This window comes from Peromyscus californicus, unplaced genomic scaffold, assembly GCF_007827085.1.
Source record: "Peromyscus californicus insignis strain IS unplaced genomic scaffold, ASM782708v3 Scaffold_5__1_contigs__length_169319896, whole genome shotgun sequence".
NCBI lineage: Eukaryota > Metazoa > Chordata > Mammalia > Rodentia > Cricetidae > Peromyscus > Peromyscus californicus.
This window is the reverse complement of record NW_026294573.1, coordinates 74,568,607-74,590,299: the sequence shown is the minus strand read 5'-3', so window position 1 is coordinate 74,590,299 and position 21,693 is coordinate 74,568,607. Positions and strand designations below refer to the sequence as shown.

Sequence of the window (21,693 nt, the reverse complement as noted above, 5' to 3'; positions counted from 1 at the left end):
TATATACAAGTACTCCCTAAAGGTCAACTTTGTAGACCCCAAATTTTAAGGCTAATATGTCAGAAACAAAAAGGATTAAGCCCAGGAAATACTAATGACTTCTTTTTGGGTAATATAGGAGTACATAATCTTAGCAAAGCACAACAGTAAATATGGTGGAATAATAAACACAGAATGTATGTGGAGATAGAAAATACAATTTCAATGGTCAGAAAGGTTCTTAATGAACTAAAAATATTTGACAAAGATGTTGAAGGATGTGTAGAATCTTGATTTGAGAACACAAAAGGCATTTCCACTGTAAGTGTAAAAATCAGAAATTGATACATTCAAAACATTTTCAGAAACTAGTAGGTTTGCCATGTATATGTAATAGTAATTTTTTATCATAACAGCAAATAAATCTCAAATCATCAACAGGAAAATTGGGGACAGAACTGAAGTTGGGAACTCCCAGTTCCTTCGATTTACAGAGAAACTTGCATCTCTTAACCTAACACCAACCAACCAACAACAAAAACACCAATGCACGGATGTTAGTGAATTTGACAATAATACAATCACAACACAAGTATATGCAAGTTACATCCACAATTGTGATGAAACTATAATCCCATTTGCCACACACAGCATTCCACACTTCTGATTTCTCTAGGATCAGTGTCTTTGAAGAACACTTGGCATCTGCCATGAAATCTGGAGTTGTCATCATCCAGAAGTAGACTGCTGCTTAGGCTGAGGGCTGCTCTCCTCACCTTGTCACTATCCGTTTCTGGAAGGCTCTAGACACAGTTGCTGACACTGCCATGCTGCAAAATCCATCTGTGTGGAACAAAACAGCCACTGCCTCCTCCCTGCCTCCACATCAGTGACCAAACAAAGCGCATTCAAGTCAATGACACAACAGGGGTTTTGAGAGATACATCAGTCCCTTGTCAATAAATCCAAGGTAAAATTCCATCTACCTCTCTCAAATGGGGTTCCCTGCTTGATGTGAGTGTCACTTCTTAATTCTACCAAGGCTGGCACAAAGCTAGAACCATTCTAGATGCACAGGATAAAAGCTAATTCATCACATACTATTGATGCCTCAGAGTATTAAGACTCAATTTCCCTAAGAGTTCAGGGTGGAAGGAGCTGGTATATGTATAATATGTAAATTAGGCTTTGGTAGGGTATGTGCTGTCATTTTAAGAAAAAAAAAAAAAGAAAAACTATAGACCTGTGAATCCAATGCCTCACTACACTGTTGAAGAAAAATAAAGCAGCCTGGAGCAATGCTTGATTGAATTTTATATAGATTTCAGGATGCCACAAAAAAGTAGCAACACAAAAGGGTGACCAACAATATTACAAGCAATAAAATGTGTTCAGAAAAGCATTTTCTGGCTTCACTGTTAATACTTATGAAGCTCATGTAAGATTCTTGAGGATGGGCTTCTGCAAGGCATTAGTTTTCTGTCTTAGAGAATGAGACAATAAAAAATTACCTTCTGAAACATTTAAAACCGGCATGAAACAGAACCTTGATTTCAAGTAAGTTTAATACAACTTAGAGGTGTCTACCTTAAGGCTAATTAATCTCACTAAGAATTCTCCATAAAAGATTTATCTCATTGTTCAGACAAGAAAACTGAGGTCCAGAGAAGTAACTGGTATTTCTCTAAAAGGCTCAGCACAAGCACTTTTCTGAGATGTCTCTTCTAACTGCAAGTACTGCCTAGCCCCCTAAATAGCCACTGAGACAAAAGACAAGCAGACCAGGGCTGTTGATATCAGTGAAATGTGGCCCTGATTTGTTTAACCCCTGATACCTCGGGAATGGATCTTAATAAGAGACGAGGGTCTTCACAGAGTTAATTAAGTTAAAATGAGTCATTAGGATTTCCTGAACCTCAATATTTCACAAGAAAAGGAACGTTAGACACAGCTATCTAAAGAGAAAAGAAAGTGGACCCTGTGTGAGAAGACCCATGGGGCGAGTGGCCTACTATTCAGTCAAGAGGAAAGAATGGAAATGGATTCTTCCCTCAGTCTCCAGAAGTAATATGTTCACTCTTTAAGTCGTCCTGTTTTAGTAAAGATTTTCCAGAGAAACAGAACCAAGAGTGTGGGGAGGTGGAGGGGAATGGGGGCGGGGGTATGAAATAAGCTTTAAAATAGTGGCACGAGCCAAATCACACCTGATATTCCAAAAGCCCATTAGTTGAGGCTGGCTGCCTCAACATCCTAAGTAGTCCCAGAATAGCTGTCTCTTGGTAGAGGGCAACAACAGGCAGTTACTCAGTCCACAGGGCAGACTGCCTCAATGGTCCCAATTTAGCACCATGAGTCCTGAAAGTTCTGGGAGAGCTGCTAGGTTCATTCCATGATTGAAAGCTTGGAAAGCTACTGTCAATGAAGGAATCATCAGGACAACAAATCAATAAGACCCCTAAAAAGGTAAGCCATGTCAGCAAAAGGCTCCAGAACTTCCTTCTGAAATTGGCTTTTTATATGGGCTGCTGTCAGAGGGTACCACCCACAATCAGGTCCGACATCAATCAAGGCAGTAGGGACACTTCTTTAGTGATGATCACTACTCAGGTGGTTTTAATTTGTGGCAAATTGACATTAAAATCACCCATATGTCCCTTGAGCCTAGACAATAAATTTCTGTCACTTAAACCACCCTGTGTGGCATTCTGTTGAAGCAGCACCAGCAAACTGATAAATATACACAAATACTAAATAAATTTAAGTTTAAAAATTACCATTCAAAGTCACCAGCTACCCAAGTACAGAATAATTTTCTATAAGTCTAGAATGTTTACATGTTTGGTGGGATGAAATTCTTACCTTCATTTTGGTAAAAAAAAAAAATAATAATAAATCTATTAAAAACCTATTGTCAGGTTAAATATTTTGATGTACTCACTCTATGATGAATGCCAACCCATAGGCTTTCTGACAATATTCTGGCTCTTAAAAATTATTATGAATTGAATTTGTAATAGATGTAATAGATGTGTAACTATCTATATTTGATAAAAATTAATAAAGATAAAATCCAGGCAGTAAATCTATGTTAATTACTTATAATTTTAATAGGTAACAAATGGAACATTCTCTCTTCCTAAGAAACTTCACACTATTTCCAAGTAAGTGGCCTCTTGGGGCTGGCAAGATGCTCCGTAGGTAATAAGTGACACTTGTCACCTGAAAACCTGAGGTCCATTTCCAGTTTCCACATGGTGGAGAGAGACTCTTCTGAATCCATACATGCAGTGTGGACACACACACACACACACACACACACACACACACACACACACACAAGATTTTTTAAAAGAAAATTGCATCTTATATGCAAAAAAAGACATTAAATAAAATGCATTATCTATTCATGAGATTAGGGAAAAGGGAATAAACCTCAACAAAAAGGAAGCCCACAAATATCATAATCCTAAATGCAAAAAAAGCAAGCATTTCCATTAAAATCATCAGCAAAACAAGCATGTCCACTCTCCTTCCTCCTGTTCAATACACTACTTGACTTCTGATCTGGAGAAATAAGACTAATGAAGAGAATAAGGGGATATGAATAGTAAATGCAGAAATCAAATTATCTTTATTTGCAGATGATGATTTCATACATTAAAAAGCCCTACGGAGCCTAACAAGTCTAACAGAAAACTCCTACCGCCAAAAAATACATTCTTCAAAGTAGTAGTATACAATTTTAATATGTAAAAATCAGTAGTATTCCGATATACAAATCACAAACTCACCAAGAAGGAAATTAAGGAAACAATACCATTAATAATTTCTTCAAAAAATCTATCTGGGAATAAATCTAACCAAAGAAGTGAAATATTTGTACGATGAAACTTTAAGACACTGAAAAAAGAAAAGGAAGATGATCCCAAAGATGGAAAGATTTCCCTTGCTCATGATTGGCAAAATTAATACTGCAAAATCTACAGATTCAATACAATCCCCATCAAAATTCTAATGCAGTCCTTCACAGAAATTGAAAATGTTCTTAAATTTCATAGAAAAAAAATACAAAAGACATAGGCAAATGAATACAATCATGAACAACAAAAATCGGCTTGAAGTATCACCATCCCAGATTTCACGTCATATTACAGAACTACAGTAATGAAAACACCATGACACTGGCATTAAAATAGACTCATTGGTCAATGGAATAACTGAGAATGCGTACATGAACCCATACAAGCAGACAATAGTACACACTAGAGAAAAGGCAGTTTCTTCCGTGACAAATGGTGCTAGTTAAACTGGATAGCTGCATGCAGAAGAATGAAACTCTACCCCCATCTCTCACCAGCACAAAAATTAACCCTAAGTGGATCAAGGACATCAACAATAGAGCTGAATCACATATAGAAGAAAGTACGGCATATGGCTGAACCTACTGGCATGAGGAAGGAGTTATGAACAAGAGAAAAGCACAGGTACTAAGAATAACAATTAATAGTTGGAATCTCATGAAACTAAAAAGCTTATGTACAGCAAAGGATGCTATCACCCAAGTCAAGATGCAGCCTCCAGAAAAGTAGAAAATTCTTACTAATTTTACATCTCACATAGGGTTATTATCTAGAATGAACAAAGTATTCAGAAAATTAAATAAGAAAACCCCAATTAAAATTGGGGCATAGAACTAAGTAGAGTTCTCAAAAGACAAAATACAAATGGCTGAGAAACAACTAAAAAAAAAACTGTCAACATCTCTAACCATCAAAAAAATGCAAGATAAAACTTGTTGAGATTTCCTCTCACCCAGTCAGAATGGCTAAGGTTAAAAATAAATAAATAAAACAAAAGACAACAAATGTGGGAGTGTACATTAAAAAAGAGGAACAATTATTCACTGCTAGCGGGAATAACCAGTTTTGAAATCAGTGTGAAGGTTCCTCAAAAACTAAAACTATCCAGCAATGCCATTACTGGGTGTGTACTCAAAGGACTCCATATCTTATTCCAGAGATATCGGCTTATCCATGTTCAATACTGCTTTATTCATAATAGCCAAGAAATTGAAAACAACCTAAACATCCATCAACTGATGAATGGATATTGAAAAGGTGGTATATTTACACAATTGAATATTATTTATTTATTCAGAAAAATGAAATTTTTAGGTAAATGTATTGCAATAACATTCCCAAAACCTGTACAAGTCTAAGCCAAACCAAAGCCCAGAACAGAGGGGGAAGCTGAGCATACAATCCAAGCCCAATCACGGAGCTATTGGCAATTGTTAGCGGCTATTACAAAGGAAATAGATTTTTCTCGAATTGTGTAACCCCTAGTAAGTCTGCTGTACTCCTGAAGAAGACCTATTGGTCTTAAAGAATTAAAAAGAAAGGATACAAAGTTGGGTGGGTAGGAAAAGGGGGTGGATCTAGGAAGACTTGAGAGTTGAATATGATCAAAACACACATTGCATAAAACTCTGAAAGAATTAATAAAAAAAGAAAGAGCATCTTCCAACTTCATCATATTATGAGTCATTTTAATAAACTACGATACAGGTCTATCACTAATTTTGAAGTTGGTGGTGATGAAGATGATGATAAGCTTATTATCATCAATGAGATAATAAGTATATGAGGCATATTTCATCTTCAATTCTGGGAGCGGTTCTTTCTTGGGATGGTTAATGAGAAAGATACATGGGAAACTGTCCAATGAATGTTAGCTAATTTGTTGTTATTACTGTTATTAAACCAGTTTATTTTTTTAAGCACTTCATTTGGGGACTAGAGAGATGGCTCAGTGGGAAAGAGCACATAATGGTCTTGCAGAGGACCTGAATTCAATTTCCAACACCCACATTAGATAGCATGGGCACCTGCACACACATTCTCACAAGGAGACACACACGTACACACACTTTAAAAAATAAAAATGAATCTTCTAAAAGCACAGTTTATTTTAAATCTAATATCAAGTGTAAAAATACTCAGAAATTATATTTATTTAATATTTCATTAAATTTTAATGGACTAACTATAAATTTAGATTTTTAATAATGTTATTTGTTTTATTTTCTCTAAATGATTGGAAGAAAATGATAAAGACACAAATAAATATATGTCATAATCAAGAATCTCACTCTAAATTAGTATTTCTGAGGAAGCAACAGCTTTTTTTTAACCATATAATCAGAAGACATTTAAGATCATGGTGATACCTTTCAATTTTTGGGTTTGGGTATTTTAGGCTTGGGATTTTCCCTTCATCCCCACACTGTTTTCAATGTACTGTGTGACTGCCCACATCTCAGAAAGGCTGACAATCTGCCCTTTGCATTAAAATTTTTTCACACTGTCACATCTCCGCAGTCATGTCAATGAATTCTCTAATTTGCCTTTGTCTTCCTCATTCTCTCCAAATTCCTTCTATCCCTCATCAAACCCCCTTCCAATCACTTCAAGTATTTTTTCCTCCCACCTCTTCCTGATGCCCATGTCTTTCTGCTGTTTCATAACCATCAATCTTCTCCCTTCTTGGTCAGGAAGGAAAACATCTGTTCAACGTTCTTTCCTGGTCACTGTAATAAATCTTCCAAAGAAGAGCACTGTGTCTTTTCTTCTTCAGTCTCAGAACAATTTTTCTGTTCAGCTGAAACATGGATTTATGGCATCATGCCAGGGTTTTTTGTTCTTCTATACCATTGTTTAACTCCTAAAGACTTAGGCAGATACTATTTGTTAAAAGATACATGGTCAAAGTTTACACTGCTGTGGTTTAAATAAGGAAAGTGCCCCCATCACTCAAGTGTTTGAACACTTGGTCCTCAGTTGGTGGTGCTACTTTAGGATACTTACTAGATGGAGTATGTCACTGGGAGTGGGCTGTGTGCATTAATAGGTTGGTCTTAGCTTCCTGAGAGTGGATACAATGTGACCCGCCAGCTTCCCGCTCCTGCCACCATGTCTTTCCTGACTGGTGGCTCCTATTCCTCTAGAATTATAAGCAAAAGTAAATCCTTCTCTCCAAATCTGTTTTTATGGAAGTACTTTGCCACCAATGCTAAAGAAACTAAGACACCTGGGTGCCTTATGACTAGCTGAATATTTTCCGGTCTGCACTTTAAGGTATGTTTAGCTGTAACTGATCAACAGTGCCTTATGACTAGCTGAATATTTTCGGGTCTGCACTTTAAGGTGTGTTTAGCTGTAACTGATCAACAGTGACCTTCTTGAGTTGAGGCATGACCTTTCTATAATCTCAGTGTCTGGATTTCTTAATAGAGGGAGCAAAGGGATGTAGGAAAGATTACGGCAGCCTAGATAAACTAACTGCATCAGATGAGAAAGCTCAACACAATGACTGAAAAACTAGTGCAGCAGCACTTTCATTGACAGCTTTTCAAAATGACAGTTACTCTGTCTTGATCTCAGCAATATAGGAAGCACTCGGTCACCCATTCTGTTCCTATGGTTATGTGATAAAGGAATTCCTCTTTGGATTTTAATGACAGCCATCTGTCATGTTAGTTTCTAATATAACTCAATTCTCTTTTTCAGGATTCATGGGATGTTTGTATTATCTTTCGAGTAAAATGGAAGAGGTTGTACTGAGAACTTGATATGTAGGCCAGGTTGACCTCCAGCACTCAGAAATCCACCTGGCTCTGCTTCCTGAGTGCTGGAAGTGAAAACATGCACCACCATTCCTGGCCTAATACCTTTTAAAAAGGAAACGCTTAGAATTAAAACACATTTCTTACATATATATCTATGTATGTAGTATATGTTTGTATATGCTATCTTATGCAAATGATAGAGTTTCTTTAACTTCCTATACTTAAATAAGAGATAAAGACAAGTGATATTAACATTCTGTATTTTAGGATTTGTTTTGTTCCTTATTATTTTATCTTTGCTTTTGCTGCTAACCAGTTTTAAAGAAGTATTTGTTTTAAATAGAATGTTCTAGTAAAAATAACAAGAATACGGTTTCATTCCTTTATTCCTAATGTATTCCTAGTCACATCTAAATGTTTTCTATTTCTGTAAATAGTCTTTTGCATTCTCAGATTCCAACATGCAGAAATTGAGACAGCCTCAGTGTCCACACATACTCTCTCTCCCTTGCTTTCTCTCCTCATTCCCCTCTGTCTTCATCTTTCTCTCCTGTTGGTGAAATAGTTCCCTTATTGGCAAGGGAAGCTATCACTTTGACTCATAACAATAGTACATACTTTCCTTTGATAGGTACATGAATTCAGAGAAAGCATTGGCTTTTTTAGACAGTTACCCTTGGTGCCACTCTTCCTGCTAAAGGAAATCTTTTATTATTATTATTATGACTTGATACAAGTAGAACTAGAACATAGATTAAGGTTAGAAAGTGTTTGCTTGCTTTGTGTGGTACTAGGGGTTCACTCTGGCTTTGTGTACACTTTTCTAGAACTACACCACTCTCTCTCCCTGTGAGTTCTTGATTGTGAATTTTGATGACTGAATTGATTCTGCTTTGACTCTAAAGCATTTTACCCAGCACATATTAAGTGGATATTATAGTTTACCTAATAAATTAATCATTTAATCTCTAATAGTGGTTTTCACTGAAATAATTATAATTTGAGGGAGCTATGACAGCAATGCTTTAACCATCTCTTCTGTCCTAATTGTGAGATAGAGCTACATGTAAGAAAATTTAAAATAAAAGAGCTGATGACATTTCTGTGCCTAAAAACCAGCCATGTAAAAGCTCAGCTAACAACTCTCTCTAAATAGAGGCAGATATAGCTGCCTAAGTTATCCCAACAAGGTATCTAGGTAATTGCCAGGCAATGGTAGGACAGGAAATAACTTTTAAAACTGGAGCTATAAAAAGAGACCGAGATACTCCAGCATAAAGAAGAAAACTATCAAAAGCAGTGGTTAAATAAAGAATAATCTTGTAACGTATATTGTATACAACCAACTTGGAATAGAAAGACTTCTTATTTGACCATCAATTATAAAATGTCCTTGAATGGCTCTTTTCATGAAACTTCATGTCACAGTCAATTCTTGTTTGAAATAACTATTGGTGGAGAGGGCAATCAAAGTAAGAAAAAGCTAAGCACAGAGGCTCTTCCATGGGGTTTTACACCCAAAGCTGCAACTCAAAGCAGAGGGCAAAGGTTAAAAGAACTCAGATCCATCAAAAACATCCTGAAAGGGACTATAGTCCTAAAAGATACTGCTAATTGCTGACTGTAAAGCCTACGGGCACTGAGAATTTTATAGTGTGATCATACTGTGAATAATAATCCTGGTCCAAGAAAGATAAATTAAAAGATGTAGGGTCGATGAAAGAAAGGAATAGAATGATGCTGAATGCAATGGAGAAAGTCATCATAAAGGGCACGGATTCTGCCACCACAGTGAACAAAGATAAGATTATTAAGTTTCAGTTTAACTACATTTGCAAAGGAGCCTGAGAGTAGAAAACACAGTCCATTATCCCTCTCTTCTCTGGTGAGCTGTAAACCAAACTCCCTCAGGCAGCATCAACACATGAACCACAGATGGTCAAGTAAACTTGGATGCTGAATTTAGGTGCATTAAAAATAGCTATTGGGGAGAAATAGTGAGAAGAGATTAGAAAATGAAAGCCTGTCTGTTCCAACGTCTAGCTAAAGACATGCAAGGGGCATATGCATGAATTGCCTAAGAGTCTCAATATGTGCACTGTAAACACCCATTACAGGAATGTTTCCACACTGAATTGTGTCAGTATAATTCTCTGTAACCACGCTTGGCATGGATGGAACTATATTGTATCTCATCTTCCTTCAAACAATGCAGATTCATGTTTGGATAATAAAACTTGCCTAGCTTTGGGAATTTTTTCACGTACAGAGCATAAATAAACATCAGTTTTGTTGGAATTATATTAATGAAACTGCAGATACCAGCTTCGTGACATGTGTAAACCACGAGGGAAGCCTTCCATTTTGATAGGGTTTAATATACATCCTTTATTATTTTTTTAATTTAATCTAATTCTAAAGTTTTCCTAAGATACACCTTTAGACCTTGCTCCTTGGCAAAATCATGTTGGGGGCAGGGGAGGAAATTAAGTATCCTGCCACCAGAGACTTGGGTAACTTCAGAGGAAATCCTCTTTCAAAACTCATGGCCTAGTGCACAAAATGAGTGCTCAGGAGGGAAATATTTATGGGCTTTCTCCTAACTTCTGACCCTTGAAATTAAAAGCACTTTCTCCACCTCTTTTCTTCCAGTTAACCCACAGGAAAAATGTCTCTCTTTATAGCAGGGAGAAAATTTTATGTGCCCAAAGATACAGCTATATAGATGAGTGATCCAATTCAGTGCTTCCTCCCAAAAGCTGGCCTCCCAGTGGTGATATAAAAGCACAGAGTACCATGAAACAGGGATCCTAAACTGTGCCTGGCCCGTTCTCCTCTATGTTAAAGAGGAAACACCTACCAACTGGGCACCAAAATGTCCAGTTATACACACTCCTCCAGTTTGGTAGTCAACCTCAGGCTAAGCCTGCTCAGGAGCCACACCCCTTACAAAGCCATTTCAGGAGCACCATCAATCAGATTTCCTGAATTGTCTGCCAAAATGGCTTCAAAGGAGGTACTATCTGGAGAAAGAGTCTCTAGCTTCCACCTCTTAGCACAGAGGCAAGTAGAGCCAACCAAGTCTACCGTAACCAATCTCACTGCAAATAATAACAATAATTACATACTACTTCATGTGTATAATATATGCATAAGATTATAACACATTGTTATGAATTCCATTTCATTCTGAAAAATAAGAGATAGCACAGCAGAAAGAAAAGTATTTCAAAAGAAACAGCTATAACTTATTTTAGAATTTTGTTATTTTGGAGGACAGTATTTTCTACAAGGGAAGGTTCACATCATCAAGCAAAAATTAAAAATGAGGTCACATGCACAAAGACAAATGATCATATGTATTTCACAAAAGACATTTTCTATTTTTATTTGTTCTTGTTAGCATATTAAATATGGAAAATTTAAGACTAAACTATTTCCCCTGGTAATTTATTTCCAGAAAGCTAATGCTTTCTAAATATCACCATTTCAGGCTTTCATTAAGAATTATTGGGAGATTGTTTCTTAATAAGGAAATGCAAATATTAAAAGTGAAGGGAGTGTTAATTACTTGAAAATGTGAAAGCATTTGCAGCATTTAAGACCCATGAAGGAGCCTTGAATCCCTAAGGTTATTTCATGGCTGCACTTAATCTTTCATCCTCTATGCTCCATAGCCTTACATTAGACATGACACATGCATGGAGCAGGTTTTTATTCTTCTTTTTCCTACTTTACATATTTCACTGCAGTGTGAGCCATATGTTCCCCTACAAAGAGTGGCATGAAAGGCTATTTGCAAGAGAGGGAACCTCTTGATTCAGATTTTAGCAACATACAAAGTCCTCTTCATTAAAAACACATTATTGTTTTGCTTCAAGGCATTTACCTTATGTTCCCAGTAATACTCTGACAGTTTAGAGATTAAAAACATCTGGAATGCAGGCATTAAGATTTTAGGGATCATGAGTCTGGCACTAAAAATATCAACCATTATGGAATACTCAAAATAACGGTCCTTTTGGTGATGTAGGGTTCAGGTGATGCATAAATTAATACATAATCATGTAATTATTGAACACCTTTCATGACTGGACATGAGGATACACAAGTTAAAACTTTGTCTGCAGATATCACCTACTTATAAACCAGGCAGCCTCTAGCATATTGTTGTGCTCCATATTAATTCTAAAACTATATTTCAGTTGTTCAGTTTGACACAATGTTATCAACTTCTTTTTAATATCAGGAAGTAATAAAGCAAAATGCTCTTTGAGTTAATATATGACTTTTGCCATTTCTAGATTTTAAGCAGAATATAAACGCATAATGGTGATTTTAAGACAGGCCTATGGGCTGAGGAGATAGATAGCACAACGGGCAAAAGCAGTAGAGTGCCCAGGATCCTCTAACCCAAGCAGTGAGAAGCAGAGACAAGCAGACCCTGGAAGCCCACTAGAGAGCCAGGCAAGACAAAAAGGCAAAGTTCTGGGTCAGCAGCAGGTCCTTTCTCAAGGGAATAAGGAAGGCACCAGGCATTCTCCTCTGGCCTTGACCTGTGCATGCATTAGCACACTCATGTGTATATGTTACACACACACCACACACACACACACACACACACACACACACACACACACACTTACAGAAGTATTTACAAAATATTCCATCCTCTTCATCCCACAATAAAACATAATTCAACTACAAGTGAGGGTCAGACCTGGCAACTTCTTCTGGCATATAGATCGTATGGTCCTATCCCACTTTCTCACCCTCATCCTCTTCCTTTCTCTCACTGTCTCTCGTACTAGCTTTCCACAGCCTGAGGATTGGACAGACTCTGAAAAGCCTCAGACACTGAAGAATACGTCACTCACAGCGACCATATGAGTGACTCAGAGGTAAATGTGATCAGTCGCCAAATGAGTGAGTCTAGAAGCCAGTATCTCTCAGTCAAGCCTTGAGATGGCTTCAGCTCTAGAAACATCTTGACAACAGCCTCATGGCAGAGACTCACCTACTCCTATATGCGTAATTGAGAGGCCTGTAAGATAGAAAGTATTGCTTAAATCTGCCGGTGTTGGGTCAGGTTCCTATCCAGCAGTAAGCAGCTACTAGAACATCTGATAGACTGTGCTAGGAAGGAAAAGGCCAGACTCTTATTCCTTAAACCCAAGAATGAGATTTTCAGTTCTATGATACTGGAAAAGATGACACAGCATCTATAAGCATCATTTTGTCATCTATGTACAAAGACTGTTAAAAATATGTTCATGATCTTCTACCTCTATTGAGACAAAAGAAACAAACAAAACAGTCCAACAACAGGGCTGCCTCCAAAAGCTGTCTTGGTAGAATATTGCACTGAGTATTCTTGCTCTGTTTGGAAAAAGAAATTATTGTGTTTCATTACAGCATGATCTAACAGCTACCTTTCCATTATGTATTTAAAATGAAAGGTAGAGACAATGTCATTAAGTTAAACTAAACTCAAATAATTGTCTGTGTAAGAGATTTAAGTAAACTATTTTCTCACACTGCTTGAAACAACACTCCCGTCATATAGAACACTGCCTACAAAAACTTTCCATAAAAACTCAAAAACACTTTTATTAGAACTTTGTTATATTCTGTAACAGCAAAAAGTAAAAGGAGACAGTAGGGTTTGGGTGCTTGTTCCTCAGTTCAGCTGTTGAAGCTGTGCTGCGGACTTCTACAGCTAAAATATCTGAAGGCAAGTCCCAGTTCTCTGCTGTTTAAAAAATTTACTCAATGATGCGATGTGCATCCCAGCTGAAAGCCATTAAGAGCATTGAGTATTCTTGAATTACTAAAAAAGGGGGAAAGGCCCCGTTTTGTGTGTATCTTCTCCATCCCAAAGGAAACACATTAACTAAGTAGAAAGGAAATTTTACCCTAACAAGGATTATGAATTGCTGCAACTCAAAAGGTCAAGAAGATCATATCTCAGAAATTCCTCAAATACCTATGTGATATGGAACAAAACAAAGCTTTATTACTTTTTATCTCAATTTTTAAAAACAACTAAAATGTCCAGTAGACTGTAAGCTGATTTTATATAGATGGGAGAGTTTGAACAGAGAGGTACTCTTCATGGGTGGACAATGCTGTTTCCAGGATAACTTGGGATAGTAAATGAAAATCTCAGTGCTGGGCACAGGATACCTTCCTATGAGTTACTGGGTAATAAAACCCCAAAGGCACTCAAAATAGAATAGTTATTGTCATTGCTTTTGATTGCCCACCATAAGTAAATGGCAAAAACACGATTGCCGAAGACACCACATATTTTGGTTACAGTGCATCAAGAAATCCTAGGAAACTCTCTCCCTGATAGCTAACTTCACAGTGCTAAAAGGCACTATGTAGGCTGCCGGAGAAGAAAAGCCACCAATGGGCTAAAGCAACGCTTGACTCTGAATGGTAAAATACTGACCCACCAGGCAAGAGGTGCCCACTTGGTACAACAGGGAAATGACAGCAATAGGGGTAATCAAAGGCTTTCTCATTGGCTCTGAGGCCTTCTCCACCTGAGGCATTTCTTGTCATAACTATGACTGGGGAAACTGTAAGCCTTAGGAGGGGATACACCGGAATTATTTCACAAATGTCAAATGCCCTTCTAACTTTTTGTTTATACCATGGATTTGTACTGCTCTCAGGGTTGGTCAAGAAGATTCTTTCTTGCAGGAGTTATTTAAAGTGCTAAAAATATGTAATTGTGAGTGCTCATGCATAGATAGGCCATCTATATCAATATCCTCCAACCTAGGGCTCAGGAAACACTGAAGAAAAGAGGTTGAAAGTGTGTTAAGAGGTGGAGCAGGGAGGGAAGCTAGGAAATACTGTCTTCATGTCATGACTTAGCTGTTACACACACATCAACACTCAGAAGTTGTGATTACTTGCACAATATCACGCCAGCCAAAATTCCAGCATGGATAAGGAGAGGACTCCTTAGGCGCCTTCCTGACCTGAGACTAGGCCCATCCCTACCTGAGAAGCTATTGACAGCTAACAGCTCTGAGGGAAGGAAAGTCATTTTTCTTTGGGAATGTGGTTAAAGTAAGATTGTCCATGCCCCAGAGGAGGCCCTCATCCCAGTCACATACAGGCAGCACTAAGGTGATTCAGGGGTTTCCATAATAATATTAATTTTAAAGTGGGGGGGGAATAAGGAGAATTAGGAGAGTTACATGGGAGAAGTGCCAGGTGGATATAGACAAAATACATTGTAGACCACATCTAACCTCTCCCAGCAAGATCCTGCACATCCGTCTACAAGGTCTAGCCCAGTGAGTCTGCCTGGCCCTCCCTTCCATGCACCCTCCACTACCCTACAGATTTGGCCCCTGACCCACATCCATGACCTGGGCCTAGTCTGTTCACACTGCCTGCTCAGCAAGTGACCTTTATACTTTCTCCAGGACCCTTCTTGACCGAAGCCTACAGGCCACTTCGACACCATATCCAACCTCTCTAAACCTCTCCTATGAAGCCAGTATCACCCTAACACCAAAACTATGTTAGGACACAATTAAAAATGAAAACTACTGGCCTATATTGCTGGTGAACATAGACTATAAAATGCTCTAAAATACTTGCAAACAGAACAGACACATACATCAAAAAGATTATCCACCATGACCAAGTTGGCTTTATCCCTGATGTGTGGGAATGGTTGAACATATGCAAGTCAATAAATGTAGTAAACCATAAAAATGGATTTTAAGACAAAAAACACCTCAATAGATGCAAAAAAGTCTTTGACAAAATCCAACATGCCTTCAAAATAAAAGTCCTAGGAAACATAGAACTAGACAGAACCTACCTCAACAAAATAAAAGCATAATCCCTAACTACATTCTAAATATTTGTCTTTATAATCATAGATAAGCATAGTCCTCACATTGCATCAACGAAGCTTCTCTTTGCAACAGAGACCATTATAGAAAACCAAAATCAAACAAAAAGCAGTGTTGTAGAGCCCAGTCCCAGTGGATACATCTACAATACAGTTCCTGCTTCTAAGGCTCAGAGGTCATTTTAGAAGGGAAAGAAAGCCAGAGGATCAGGGAGCTTGCTGTGAGATCCTATCTCTTAAGAACATCAGGAGCTATATCCATAATGCCTCACCTACATGACTGCATCAACATGAGCTGAACAAAGACAACAACAATAAACCAACTAATGTGCACAGAGGGACGCCCAGAAGGCCTCAAACCCTCCACAGAGAACTATAGGCAAGTAAGGAAGGCTGAAATCTGGAAAAACAATCTTTCTCAGGGGAAAGCACACCAATTGGTTATCCAATACCAACTGGTCAGCCCTGAGAGCATACATGCAAGTAACATTATACAAACTGAGCAGGTTACATAAAAAAACATATACATATATACATATTGTCTTAGTTTATGTTATTACTGCTGTGATGAAACACCATGACCAAAAGTAAGTTGGGAAAGGAAGAGATTATTTGGCTTACACATACATAGCACCTTTCATCATAGAAGGAAGTCAGGACAGGAACTCAAACTGGACAGGAACATGGAGGCAGGAGCTGATGCAGAGGCCACGGAAGGATGCTGCTTACAGGCTTGCTCCCCACGGCTTATTCAGCCTGCTTTCTTATAGAACCCAGGACCACCAGCCCAGGGATGGCACCACCCACAATCACTCCCCCATCAGTCACTATTTAAGAAAATGTCCTGCAGGCTTGCGTACAGCCCAGTTTTATGGAAGCATTTTTTAGTTGAGGTTCCCTCCTATACAATGACTATAACCATGTCAAGTTGAGATAAAATTATCCAACACACACATGCACACACACACACACACACAGAGAGAGAGAGAGAGAGAGAGAGAGAGAGAGAGAGAGAGAGATGGAGGGAGGGAGGGAGGGAGAGAGGCCTTTGAAAGAGATCAAGGAGAGGAAAATGGTAGGTATTGGAGGGAGGAAAGGGAGGGAAATAATGTAACTGTATTATAATCTAAAAAAAAAAACCAAATTTGCAATGTAAAAAGTACATTAGCTGTAAACTGACAGGTGTCCAGTTAAAAAAGGGAAAAATGATAGAACTACCTAATCTATACACATAACACTGCTGCTTACAAGAATTTATTGATTTCTGTCACTTAATGATATAAAGATAAAATCTAGGACCTTTTATTAAAAGAAAAATTATTAAAATCTGCATGCAATTTACAGTTTGTAATAATAACAGAAACAAAAGAATTTAGCTTTCCTTTTAAGGCATAAGGAAACTGGCATTCAAGGACAAACAGTTGTTAAATGGTATGCAAGGGACTAATACTTCAACTCACGACTAAGTCTAATACCACTCCTCTTCTGCAATACTGCAACATAATGATGATGTGTAACCATGCCTCAGAGGTGTTCGTGCAAACATTAGGCACGGAAAATGTTGCTTCAAAAGAAATCACTTAATTTTTGTGTTAACATACTTCCAACTGTTTTCAATGATTTATGAATCACCCAAGAATATATTATGTAATCACTGAAATATTTAACATATTTAAACATGTAATATCAATGGGAAATTGCTAAAGGTACCAAGCCATTTATGTCATAATGTCTAAGTATTTGACACATTTCCGCATCTATTATTTGTTTGAATTCACTCAGAACTTCTTCCCTTACTCATTCACTGTTTATTTGTGTCTGTTCAGCTTCCTCACAGTGTTTCTGTTTTGTAAATATTATTAGTACTGGGAACTACATGGGAATTCCAAAAGCACTATCAGAGCTAGGTGGAAAGTTAAGAGCTCACTAGAGCTCCAACCTGAGTTTTGGAATGCACAATGCTGTCAATCAAGATTTATTGAACATCCACAGGTTATGATGTGATTTGGCTTGGGTGGTAGACAATAATGGAGTTTGTAGATCCATGGTGGATTTCTTACTTTCCCAAGTGGTGGAAAACTGCCAAAATGCTAATGTGATGGGTAAATGCTGTGTCCCCACTACTCATCTGAATTGACAATAGAAACAGGTGTAGATAGAGTTTTCCTGCCTGACCCACAGTCAGGACAAATCCCTCTTACCTGCCAGTCCCACAGCCATTCAAACCCGACCAAGTAAACACAGAGACTTATATTGGTTACAAACTGTATGGCCGTGGCAGGCTTCTTGCTAACAGTTCTTACAGCTTAAATTAATCCATTTCCATTAATCTATACCTTGCCACATGGCTCATGGCTTACCGGCATCTTTACATGCTGTTTCTCATCATGGCAGCTGGCAGTGTCTCTCTGACTCAGCTTTCCACTTCCCAGCTCTATTCTCCTCCTTGTCCCACCTATACTTCCTGCCTGGCCACGGGCCAATCAGTGATTTATTTATTGACCAATCAGCAACACATTTGACATACAGACCATCCCACAGCAAACAGGTTTCCTTTCAAAACTATCCCTTAGTATATAATGTAGTAGGTCTACTCTGTGAATACTTAGGGTGGAAGAAATAGTTCCTTTAATGATTTCTTTTACCTCTTAGAGAAGTTTCTTGGTTTGTCTTAAATTTTAGGGGTAGAGATTTGCTGGTGTTGTTCTTCTTTTTTTTTTAATCTTAAAAGAATGCATAGATTCAGCCCCATTCCCTTGTTAAACCACCCCCCTTTTTTTAGGAAAAAAAAATTAAGATACAAGAACAAGTCTATAAATTGTGAATATGTTACAATATTGTTCTAATTTGCTTTCTATTTCTGTGATAAAGAAAATGACCAAATGTGACTTGGAGAAGAAAGGTTTCATTTCAGCTAACCACTCTGGGGTCACAGTCCTTCACTGAGGGAAGTCAGGGCAGAAATTCAAGGGACCTACAGGTAGGAACTGAAGCAGAGGCCATAGAGGAGCACTGCTTTCTGGATTGTTCTTCATGGCTTGCTCAGCCTGCTTCCTCTCGGCCATCTGTGCAGGGATTGCACATTCCATAGTAGGCTGGGCCTTCCCACATCAATACTAATCAAGAAAATGCCCCACAGATTTGCGTACAGGCCACTCTGATGGAGACAGTTCCTCAACTGACATTCCCTCTTACACGATGATGCTAGCTGGAATCAAGTTGACAAAAAAAGTAACTAGTAGCTATGATTAAAACTAGTTTACTTCAAAGTACTTTCTCAATTTGCTATGATAATGTAAAAAATGGAAATATGACCAATCATCTATTCTAACCCAACAAAATAATTATTCAATGAGGAAACTTTTCAAAGAATGGTAACATATGTGATTGGAGTTTTGTCTATTTTCTATTCAAATGCAATTTATTTCTTATCATAAAATGTAATCTCCACAAACTGTATAAGTCAGAGACAGAACGATCCGGAGACATGAAGAATTAGTGCACTAGATCTCCCAGCCTTGGAAACCAAGTAAAACAAAGTGTCTGCAAATACACAGTCTTACATATTAGAGTTGACCAAACCAAGGGAAAATTTGAAAAAAAATCTATCTGACATTTAATTTACTTTTATAATTTATAATTTTATAATTGTTATGAAAATAAATACTGTACCCTTTAAACAACCTGTGTTCCTCTGGTTGTTTTGATGCCTTCTTTTCCATTAAAATGTTCACACATTAATGGGCAAAATGAACACAAACTCAACCGACAGGCAAAAAAAAGAAATCACTTGAAGTTGAAGAATTAATCACCTTCTCATTACATATCTCTAGTGATAACAGTCTTTATTCTGTTTAAAACTCCTGGCCAGTCCTGGTGGTCCAAGTCTATAAATTGGTGCTGAGGCAGTTCAATGTCTGCCTTGGCAAAATAGTGAGTCAAAGCCAGCTAGAGCAACCTAGTAGGATTGTGTCTCAAAATAAAACCTAAGAGCCTTGGGCTGAGGTGGGAAGTGTGGCTTAGTGATATACTACTAGTATATCATGTAAAAAACCTGAGGTTCAACACCTAGTATCACATTTAAATAAATACATAAATAAATAAGCCTCCTTCCATTTCAATGAATATGTTCAACAACCTTTTATTAGTTGTTTACAGTACTTTTAAGTACTGTAAGGAAACATTTAAGGGATATATAAATATATGTACATAATATTAAATGCCATCTTTAGAGCTGGTGAAATGATTCAGCATATATAGGCACTTGATACAAAATCTGATGGCCTAAGTTTAATACCCAAGACGCACGCAGTAAAAGACGAGAAAGAACTAACCCTCACAACTTGTCCTCTGATCTCCAAAAGCACACCATGGCACATACATACTCAAACACACACACACACACAAATAATAAAAATTTAAAAATTTTAAATATGCCTTCTCCCATTTCAATTTAATGCATCCAATAATATATTTTAATATATTTTCTTATGTTTTTTACAGTATTTTTCCCTACTGCAGAGAATATTTTGGGGGATACATTTTATGTATATATAATACTCAGTACCATCTTTATACCTTTTGAATTTATTCTTTACTACATGAGCAGTGGCAATTAAATTATTTTGATGAAACCAAAATCCTGTGGCTTTGCCCCAAGAGTGACAGGTGATAGATGTAAGCATTTCAGAGTGGTGAAGTACACCATGGGCTATGGGGAGTGTCCAGTACCACAAGCACTGCTGAAGCGTACTCTCTTCCTGATTTACCACCTAGAGATCTGTGAGAAAACTCAAGAAGTCGGGAAAAGGGGGTTGGGGTTGTTATTTTGGTTTTTGTTGGCTTGTTTGTTTTTGAGTTTTGCTTTTCTGGGCTATGGATGTAATTTAGGGCCTGGCACAAGGCCACATGCTGTGTAAAAACATGCTACTAATGAGCCCATGTGTATTTATTTTACACATAACAGAACCTTACTCAAAAATCCCAAACTACAAAAGGATAAAAGTAATATTTAAAAAAATGATTATAAGAAAGTATTACCTTCAAAATGCCAACACATGAAGAATGTATGCTCAATGAGATGCTTCAACCCTTGTTACAGATGGTAAAACTAGTACCACCACTGGGAGCTACTACCATTTCCAGCTATGGCTGAAAACTGCCCATTCAGACATCCACTGGTTCCTAATACCAGCCTTAGCCAGAGTCCTTTATTCAGAACTCAGCATCTCAGTTTCCCAGTCTCTAAGCAAAGTTGGATCATAAACCAAATAAATGGGCCATTCTACAAAATGGTATATGAGCTGTTAAATATTAGGAAACATCAGACTACAAGAATTGCCACTGGAAAAAAAATTTATTCTTCCATGGGTTAAAAGAAAAAACAATTTCATGCCACAATTTTCTTATCATTTCTTTATGGGGTATTAGACATTATTTATTACATTTTATGGCCTCTGGATATCTTCATGTTCCTATAAATATTCTTGATTTTTATCCTTTGAAAGCAATTGAAATTCTTGAAAAAAATTTGACATCTTCAGATCTTGTTTTTAATAACAGTGAGAGCAGTTCAGGAGTTAACCTCAACTCATTTTTTTCTGCAATAGACACCTTTTTTTTTTTTAAATACTATCAGATGCCCCAAGAATTCTGGAACTTGCTTCTTTGATGGGAAGGACCAGACCCCATTCTAAGCATTATTTAAAGAAAGGGATCATTCCCATAGAGCTTTGAACCACTCCATGGGAGCTCTGCAGACTTCCAGAATTCTCTTAGCCATCTCATCTCTAACACTGTGTCCTGCAGAATGGAACTGTCATGCTCCCCTAGGATCTTAGCTTATCTCACTGTGACCCACTGGTTGGTTCTGCCCCAATAGTACCAGTCTTAGTAACTTAATATGAGATGTATGAAGGACCACTGGCTTGTATAGTTTTTTATCTGCTTTATGTCCTGCTTCAGGCTGTAGAATAAACTGGCCAGTAGGTCCATTATTTGTACATCCAAAGCCAAAGCCTAAATTACCTTTAGACAACTCAGTTTTGATCACAGCTCTCCTGTTTAAAATGCACCATTGAACTTTTATTGTTAAAATATACTCTAAGGTTTTTATTGATTTAGAAATTGATTTTCTAAAGCATGCCTGTTTTCCTAATCTTTTCTCACAATCCTTCAGAATAAAATAATTGCAATTTCAGAT

The 21,693-nt window shown here is 37.5% G+C and overlaps 1 protein-coding gene across 48 annotated transcripts in view; it reads right to left on the bottom strand.

Annotated features, from left to right (window-relative positions):
• Positions 1–21,693, bottom strand: part of Ptprd (protein tyrosine phosphatase receptor type D) — a 2,293,154-nt gene that overhangs the window by 412,115 nt on the left and 1,859,346 nt on the right. The window contains exon 1 of one of the 48 annotated variants that reach the window (XM_052717080.1): positions 756–873. The exons of the other annotated variants lie outside the window; for them this stretch is intronic. The gene's annotated coding sequence lies outside the window, so the exon portion shown is untranslated. Of the gene's footprint in view, positions 1–755; positions 874–21,693 lie in introns of those variants that run through there. 48 annotated transcript variants of the gene reach the window in all.